The sequence below is a fragment of the Oncorhynchus keta genome, chromosome 28 (genome assembly GCF_023373465.1).
Source record: "Oncorhynchus keta strain PuntledgeMale-10-30-2019 chromosome 28, Oket_V2, whole genome shotgun sequence".
Classification (NCBI taxonomy): Eukaryota; Metazoa; Chordata; class Actinopteri; order Salmoniformes; family Salmonidae; genus Oncorhynchus; species Oncorhynchus keta.
Window position 1 is genome coordinate 18,948,785 of NC_068448.1, and position 7,589 is coordinate 18,956,373.

General features: G+C 43.0%; 1 pseudogene; it reads left to right on the forward strand.

The window, feature by feature from the left end:
* LOC118380495 (membrane-associated guanylate kinase, WW and PDZ domain-containing protein 3-like) overlaps positions 1 to 7,589 on the forward strand; it is a 311,983-nt pseudogene that overhangs the window by 226,455 nt on the left and 77,939 nt on the right.

A 7,589-nucleotide genomic window follows, 5' to 3' on the forward strand; every position in this document is an offset into this window, starting at 1 on the left:
TAACTAAATTACAATGCAACTTTATGTACACAGTACAGACAGATCAGTAGAAACAGATCGGTCTACACTTCAGGATATAGTAAGTTCCAAAAGTATTGGGACAGTGACACATGTTTGTTGTTTTGGCTCTGTACTGTACTCCACCTTTGGGTTTGGAAATGATGCAATAACTATGAGGTTAAAGATAAGACTGTCAAGTTTAATTTGAGGATATTTTCATACATATCGGGTGAACCGTTTAGAAATAACAACACATTTTAGAATGTGTCACTGTCCCAATGCTTTTTGGAGCTCACTGTAACTATTTGGGTTTTCTGAGGTGAATACTGGAGGGATTACTGACAATTTGCTTGAGAGGGTACAATTTATGATGTCATCTTCTGTGATGATCAGGGCCCGATTAATTAGCTGCTTGGTTTGGCAACTTGGTCTCCCTCACTAATTGTGTCAGTGGTCATCATGGGGGAACATGATTTCATGATGTTCAAATGTTGACAGGGAACCAGTAAACCAGTGTCAGTTTTATGCACAGTCAGCTGTTGGGCTTCTGAATCAGATCAATATTCAATAATCATAATAATATATGTTTAGAAAATGTCTGATGTGTTTTGGCATCTTGTCTGTCCCGTAGTAGTAGTAGTAAATGTTCCTATTTTGGTAATGACTAATTACTACAAGTTTTACATTTCCAGTATTGCTGGACAGTTCTCCTACAACAGGGTGATCAAATTAAATCCTATATCTGTACCAATTTTCTCTGAATCCACACATTCCCACATACTGAATCTCCCATAGACCAAGATTATGCGGCAGAACAACACAAGCTGTCATTTAATCCCCAGATTTATATTCCCCATGGTGAAGGATATATCAAATAACATTTTATTTGCCACATGCTTCCGTAAACAACAGGTGTAGACTAACAGTGAAATGCTTACTTACTTTATGTGTTTCCAACAAAGCAGAGGTGTGTGTGTGTGTGTGTGTGTGTGTGTGTGTGTGTGTGTGTGTGTGTGTGTGTGTGTGTGTGTGTGTGTGTGTGTGTGTGTGTGTGTGTGTGTGTGTGTGTGTGTGTGTGTGTGTGTGTGTGTGTGTGTGTGTGTGTGTGTGTTGTTGTATGTTGAGAAATGTGAGTCTGTTCATACAGTGAAATGAACTGAAATAATTGACATGCAGGTATCTTTTTAAGCCCCAGTCTGCTATTAAATTGAATGTCCAGGTATGCACCAGTGGCACTGCTGTTGATTACAAAGCACTGCAGAAACTCTGCAGTTACTGTTCAGTATATACTGGTATACACAATTAGCTTTGCAAAATGCTGAATATCATGAATATATTCTCATCCTCTTCCTCGACAACAATCAGCATGGCTGAAAAATATTGACGTCATATAAGGAGTCCGTTGATATATATCTCAATTTAAGGTAATTTGACTTGAACCACATCATCTTGTAAGGACATATTTGAAGAAAGAATGTATTTCTGATGATGCTTTTGCCCAATGGGAAGTGATGCATGACTGGCGTAGAAGGGAATGTATAATGCAGTTATTAAAGGCAGTCTGCTGAATTATTTATGGTCACTTGCAGTTTTGCTCAATGACAAGGTCGCCTTGGAAAAGGGGTATTAACATTTAATATTTGTATGTTTTCAAGTTCAAGGAAAGTTTCAAAGCATTGATTATCCATGCACTTTTAAAAAACGCCAAAACGCAAATGTATTTGGGAAAATATACAGTGGGAGAACAAGTATTTGATACACTGCCGATTTTGTAGGTTTTCCTACATACAAAGCATGTAGAGGTCTGTACTTGTATCATAGGCACACTTCAACTGTGAGAGACGGAATAAAAAAAAAATCTAAAAATCCAGAAAATCACATTGTATGATTTTTAACTAATTAATTTTGCATTTTATTGCATGACATAAGTATTTGATACATCAGAAAAGCAGAACTTAATATTTGGTACAGAATCCTTTGTTTGCAATTACAGAGATCATAATATAATAATATATGCCATTTAGCAGACGCTTTTATCCAAAGCGACTTACAGTCATGTGTGCATACATTCTACGTATGGGTGGTCCTGAATCGAACCCACTACCCTGGCATTACAAGCACCATGCTCTACCAACTGAGCTACAGAAGGATCATACGTTTCCTGTAGTTCTTGACCAGTTTTGCACACACTGCAGCAGGGATTTTGGCCCACCTCCATACAGACCTTCTCCAGATCCTTCAGGCTTCGGGGCTGTCGCTGGGCAATACATACTTTCAGCTCCCTCTCAAAATGTTCTATTGGGTTCAGGTCTGGAGACTGGCTAGGCCACTCCAGGACCTTGGGATGCTTCTTACGGAGCCACTCCTTAGTTGCCCTGGCTGCAGTGTTTAGGGTCGTTGTCATGCTGGAAGACCCAGCCACGACCCATGACTGACGCTCTTACTGAGGAAGGAGGTTGTTGGCCAAGATCTAGCGATACATGGCCCCATCCATCCACCCTCATGATGTTTCCACCTCCATGCTTCACGGTTGGGATGATGATCTTGGGATTGTACTCATCCTTCTTCTTCCTCCAAACACAGCTAGTGGAGTTTAGACAAAAACTCTATTTTTGTCTCATCAGACCACAGGACCTTCTCCCATTCCTCCTCTGGATCATCCAGATGGTCATTGGCAAACCATACGGGCCTGGGATTACGCTGGCTTGAGCAGGGGGACCTTGCGTGCCCTGCAGGATTTTAATCCATGACGGCGTAGTGTGTTACTAATGGTTTTCTTTGAGACTGTGGTCCCAGCTCTCTTCAGGTCATTGACCAGGTCCTGTCATGTAGTTCTGGGCCGATCCCTCACCTTCCTCATGATCACGAGATGCCCCCACGAGGTGAGATCTGCATGGAGCCCCAGACCAAGTGTGATTGACCCGTCATCTTGAACTTCTTCCATTTTCTAATAGTGCGCCAACAGTTGTTGCCTTCTCTCACCAAGCTGCTTGCCTATTGTCCTGTAGCCCATCCCAGCCTTGTGCAGGTCTACAATTTTGTCCATGATATGCTTACACAGCTCTCTGGTCTTGGCCATTGTGGAGAGGTTGGAGCCAGTTAATACAGGTAATGAGTGGAGAACAGGAGGGCTTAAAGAAAAACTAACAGGTCTGTGAGAGCCGGAATTTACTGGTTGGTAGGTGACCAAATACTTATGTCATGCATTAAGATGGAATGAATTACTTAAAATCATACAATGTGATTTTCTGATTTTTGTTTTAGATTCCGTCTCTCACAATTCAGAGAATACTTATTTTCCACCATAATTTGCAAATAAATTCATAAAAATCCTACAATGTGATTTTCTGGATTTTTTCTCATTTTGTCTGTCATAGTTGAAGTGTACCTATGATGAAAATTACAGGTCTCTCTCATATTTTTAAGTGGGAGAACTTGCTACAATTGGTGGCTGACTAAATACTGTTTTGCCCCACTGTATCTGTACGTTGTGCATGAATAATCTGTACAGTAGGTTTGTATGATGTGCCTCTGACTGTTCAATAAACTTTTAGGTCAAACATGCAATGATTAAATGGACAAGTGGAATTTATTAGTGTTCACTCCAGTGTGGCATTATCACACCATACCATCACATTTAGATCAAGTAAAATAACAGATTCAAGCCTTAAATATGATTACAAGCTGAAGGTTGACAAGGTTCACTGATCTGGAATTCAGAATTCTTCAGAGCACTCTAAAATGGTTTGAGAAAGTTCCCAGAGTTCTTTGACCGTCCATCGCTCTGATTCATGAGGCGGTGCTATCTATTGATTTAAACAGGTGTAAAGGCATTCCTCCAGCAGAGTGAATGTAATCGTGTCAAACAGCCATTGGATTATTACAGTGGACACTCACTGAAGCCATAAGAGATCAAACGTCAAGAGACAAGATATTATTTGTTATACTCTCTCCTGAAATTTCAGATATAAAAGCACAGTATAAGAAAATACATGTAGTACAGGGGACTGTGATCACAACAATTACAGGCCTTCAAACCTCATGTAAAATGTAAATGAGTTGTTTACTGACTGCAAATATTTCTGAGTTACTGTCCATTCAAACATTCACTATTGTAGCCTTTGTATCCTAATTCAGATTTGTTGGTATCTAAAGTGAATGATAGTCTATAGGTAGCCTTGCATTGGCCCATAACCAAAAGGTCACTGCTTCGAATCCCTGAGCCGACTATGTGAAAAATCTTCAAAAGTCCTTCAGCAAGGCATTTAACCCGAATTTGTCCTGTAAATTGCTCTGATAAGAGCCTCTGCCAAATTACTCAAATGTAAACGTACTTAAATTACTTTCACTTATCACTTATTTAAACGTTTGTTCACAGTTTCCATTAATGAGGAGAAATTAAATGGTTCCTTAGTTAAATCAATAGGCCTTATTTAATAATTGGATACAAACCTGTAATAGTTTAATGGTGATTTATTACAATGACACATTCTGCCTAATCATCGTACTTTCTCATTTTATTTCTCAAATTATTGTATTTCATGGATAGAATATTAAATTCAATAAAATAGAGGCAATTCAGAAGTCACACTTACACACAGAGACACAAATTACAAAGTCATTGAGGTACATAGGAATTTGCAATGTGTGTACATGTGACTGTGTGTGTGTGTGTGTGTGTGTGTGTGTGTGTGTGTGTGTGTGTGTGTGTGTGTGTGTGTGTGTGTGTGTGCGTGCGTGCGTGCGTGCGCGTGTGCGTGCGTGGCGTGCGTGCGTGCGTGCGTGTGCGTGTGTGTGTGTGTGTGTGTGTGTGAAAAAGCAACAGAGCATGCTCAGCCTAAAAGTAGCAGCAGCTTGTGAATTTGTACTTACCACAAACTGTGGCTAAAGTTCACAGAAAGAGAAGGTGAATTGTAGCAAAGTTGGTAGCAGAGTGAAAATAAGGAAACAGAGAACACAAACTGGCCCAGAAAAATAACTATAAGTCATGTGTTTTTCTGTGTGCACTACCAGTGCTAGTTGATACTAATGTATGGTTAGACAGGGAGTGTATGAGTGATGGGTCAATAACATTGACATGTATAGCACTGAACTGTTCATTTACATATACAGTACCACTCAAATGTTTGGGCACACCTACTCATTCAAGGGTTTACTTTATTTTTACTATCCCTCTAAGTGAAGATGTCAACCCTATGAAATAACACATGTAGTAACCAAACAAGTGTTAAAACAAATCTAAATATATTTTATATTTGAGATTCTTCAAAGTAGCCACCCTTTGCCTTTATGACATTTGCACACTCTTCGCATTCTTGGCCTTCAGCTTCATAAGGTAGTCATCTGGAATGCATTTAAAAAACTTTTTTACCTTTATTTAACTAGGCAAGTCAGTTAAGAACAAATTCTTATTTACAATGACGGCCTAGGAACAGTGGGTTAACTGCCTGTTCAGGGGCAGAACGACAGATTTGTACCTTGTCAGCTCGGGATTTGAACTTGCAACCTTCCGTTTACTAGTCCAACACTAGGCTACCGTGCCGCCCAGGTGTGCCTTGTTAAAAGTTCATTTGTAGAATTTCTTCCTTCTTAATTAATGTGTTTGAGCCAATCAGTTGTGTTTTGACAAGGTAGGGGTGGTATACAGAAGATAGCCCTATTTAGTAAAATACAAAGTCCATAATATGACAAGAATAACTCAAATAAGCAAAGAGAAATGACAGTCCATTATAACTTTAAGAAATGAAGGTCTGTCAATCCGAACATTTCAAGAACTTTGAAAGTTTCTTCAAGTGCAGTTGCAAACCATAAAGCGCTATGAGGAAACTGGCTCATGAGGACCGCCACAGTGTAATGATGGGCGGTGAGTCGGAAGCAGGTTAAACGTTTTAATAAACAAAACCATGAACACGGCACTGCATAAAGCAGAACACCGATACACAATAACAATATCAACTGGTGAGTGAACCTGGGAAATTGACATAAATGGGAGGAAATGATGAGGTTAATAATGGAGTCCAGGTGTGCGCAATGATGAATCCCAGGGCCGGTGGTTAGTACTCTGGCGACGTCGTACGCGGAGGAGGAGGAGCAGAGGCAGACGTGACAGTACCCCTCCCCCTGACGCAGGATGACACCGACCAGGGGACGACCCTGAGGAGCAGGTTGGTGAAGGTAGAAATCACGGATGATGTTGGGGGTCCAGAATGGGGGGTGGAGGCATGTTGTGGGGACAGCATCAGCTAGGGGACCAGGAACCACGGGCCTGAGAAAAAAGGGGATGTGCGATAGTGACTGGGTAATTGTGACCTGTATGTCCCCTCATTGACGCTCCAGAGTACCTTGAATGGTCCCACAAACCGGGAGCTCAGTTTCTTGCAGGGCAGGCAGAGTGGGAGGTTCCCTGGTAGAGAGCCAGACACAATCCCTAGGATGGAACACAGGGGTCTCACTGCTTTGACTGTCTGTCTGCTCCTTCTGACGATGGACAGCGCGCTGGAGTCTCATGTGCGCATTGTTCCACACCTCCTCCGTACACCGGGACCACTCATCTACTGCAGGAGCCACATTCTAGCCCGCGGTCCTCGGGGCCAGGGCCGGCTGGAAACCCAACACAAACTGGACGGGGGTCAACCCAGTGGAAGAGTGACGTAGTGGGTTCTGGGCATACTCTGTCCAAGGAAGGAAACATGCCCACTCACCCTGCTGGTCCTGACAGTGACTCCCTCGAGAACCTCCCCAGCAACTGATTCATCCTCTCCACCTGCCCGTTAGACTGAGGCCGATACCCGGATGTGAGGCTAACCGTGACCGAGCTTCTCCAAGAAGGCCCTCCGTACTTGGGATGTGAAATGGGGGCCACGGTCTGAAACGATGTCCTCCGGAAGGCCACAATGCCGGAAGACTTGCTGGAAGAGTGCCTCAGGGACCTGGAGAGCAGTGGGAAGACCAGGAAGAGGAATTAAATGACATGGCTTGGAGAATCTATCCACTACCACCAGAATGGTGGTGAAACCATCAGAAGGGGGAAGATCAGTAACAAAGTCAATAGATGGGACCAAGGTTGCTGAGGCACAGGAAGCGGAGCATTCCGGGGGACTTGGTTTGAGCAAACACTGAACAGGAGTTGACATGCCACGTAACATCTTGCACCAAGGTGGGCCACCAGTATTTCTCGGTGATGGAATGGATGGTGCGAGAAATACCTGGATGACCAGCGACGACAGCTGTGTGCGCCCAGGTCAGCAGCCGATCCCCTTATCCCTGTGGGAACGTAGACACACACAGGAGGACAATTCCCAGGGTGCAGGCTCCCTCTCTAGAGCCTGGTGGATGTCCACATCTACGTCCCAAACCACTGGACCCATGACTCAGGTGGATGGGATTATGGGTATCCTCTGGACAGGAGACTCTCCCGAATCGTAGATACAGGACAGAGCATCAGCCTTGATGTTCTTAGAACCTGGAGCGATAGGTCAGTGAATTTGAACCTGGTGAAGAGGGCCCACCTGGCTTGGCGCGGGTTCAGTCTCCTCGCTGTCCATATGGACTCAAGGTTCCGATGGTCAGTGAGGATGACAAATGGTTCA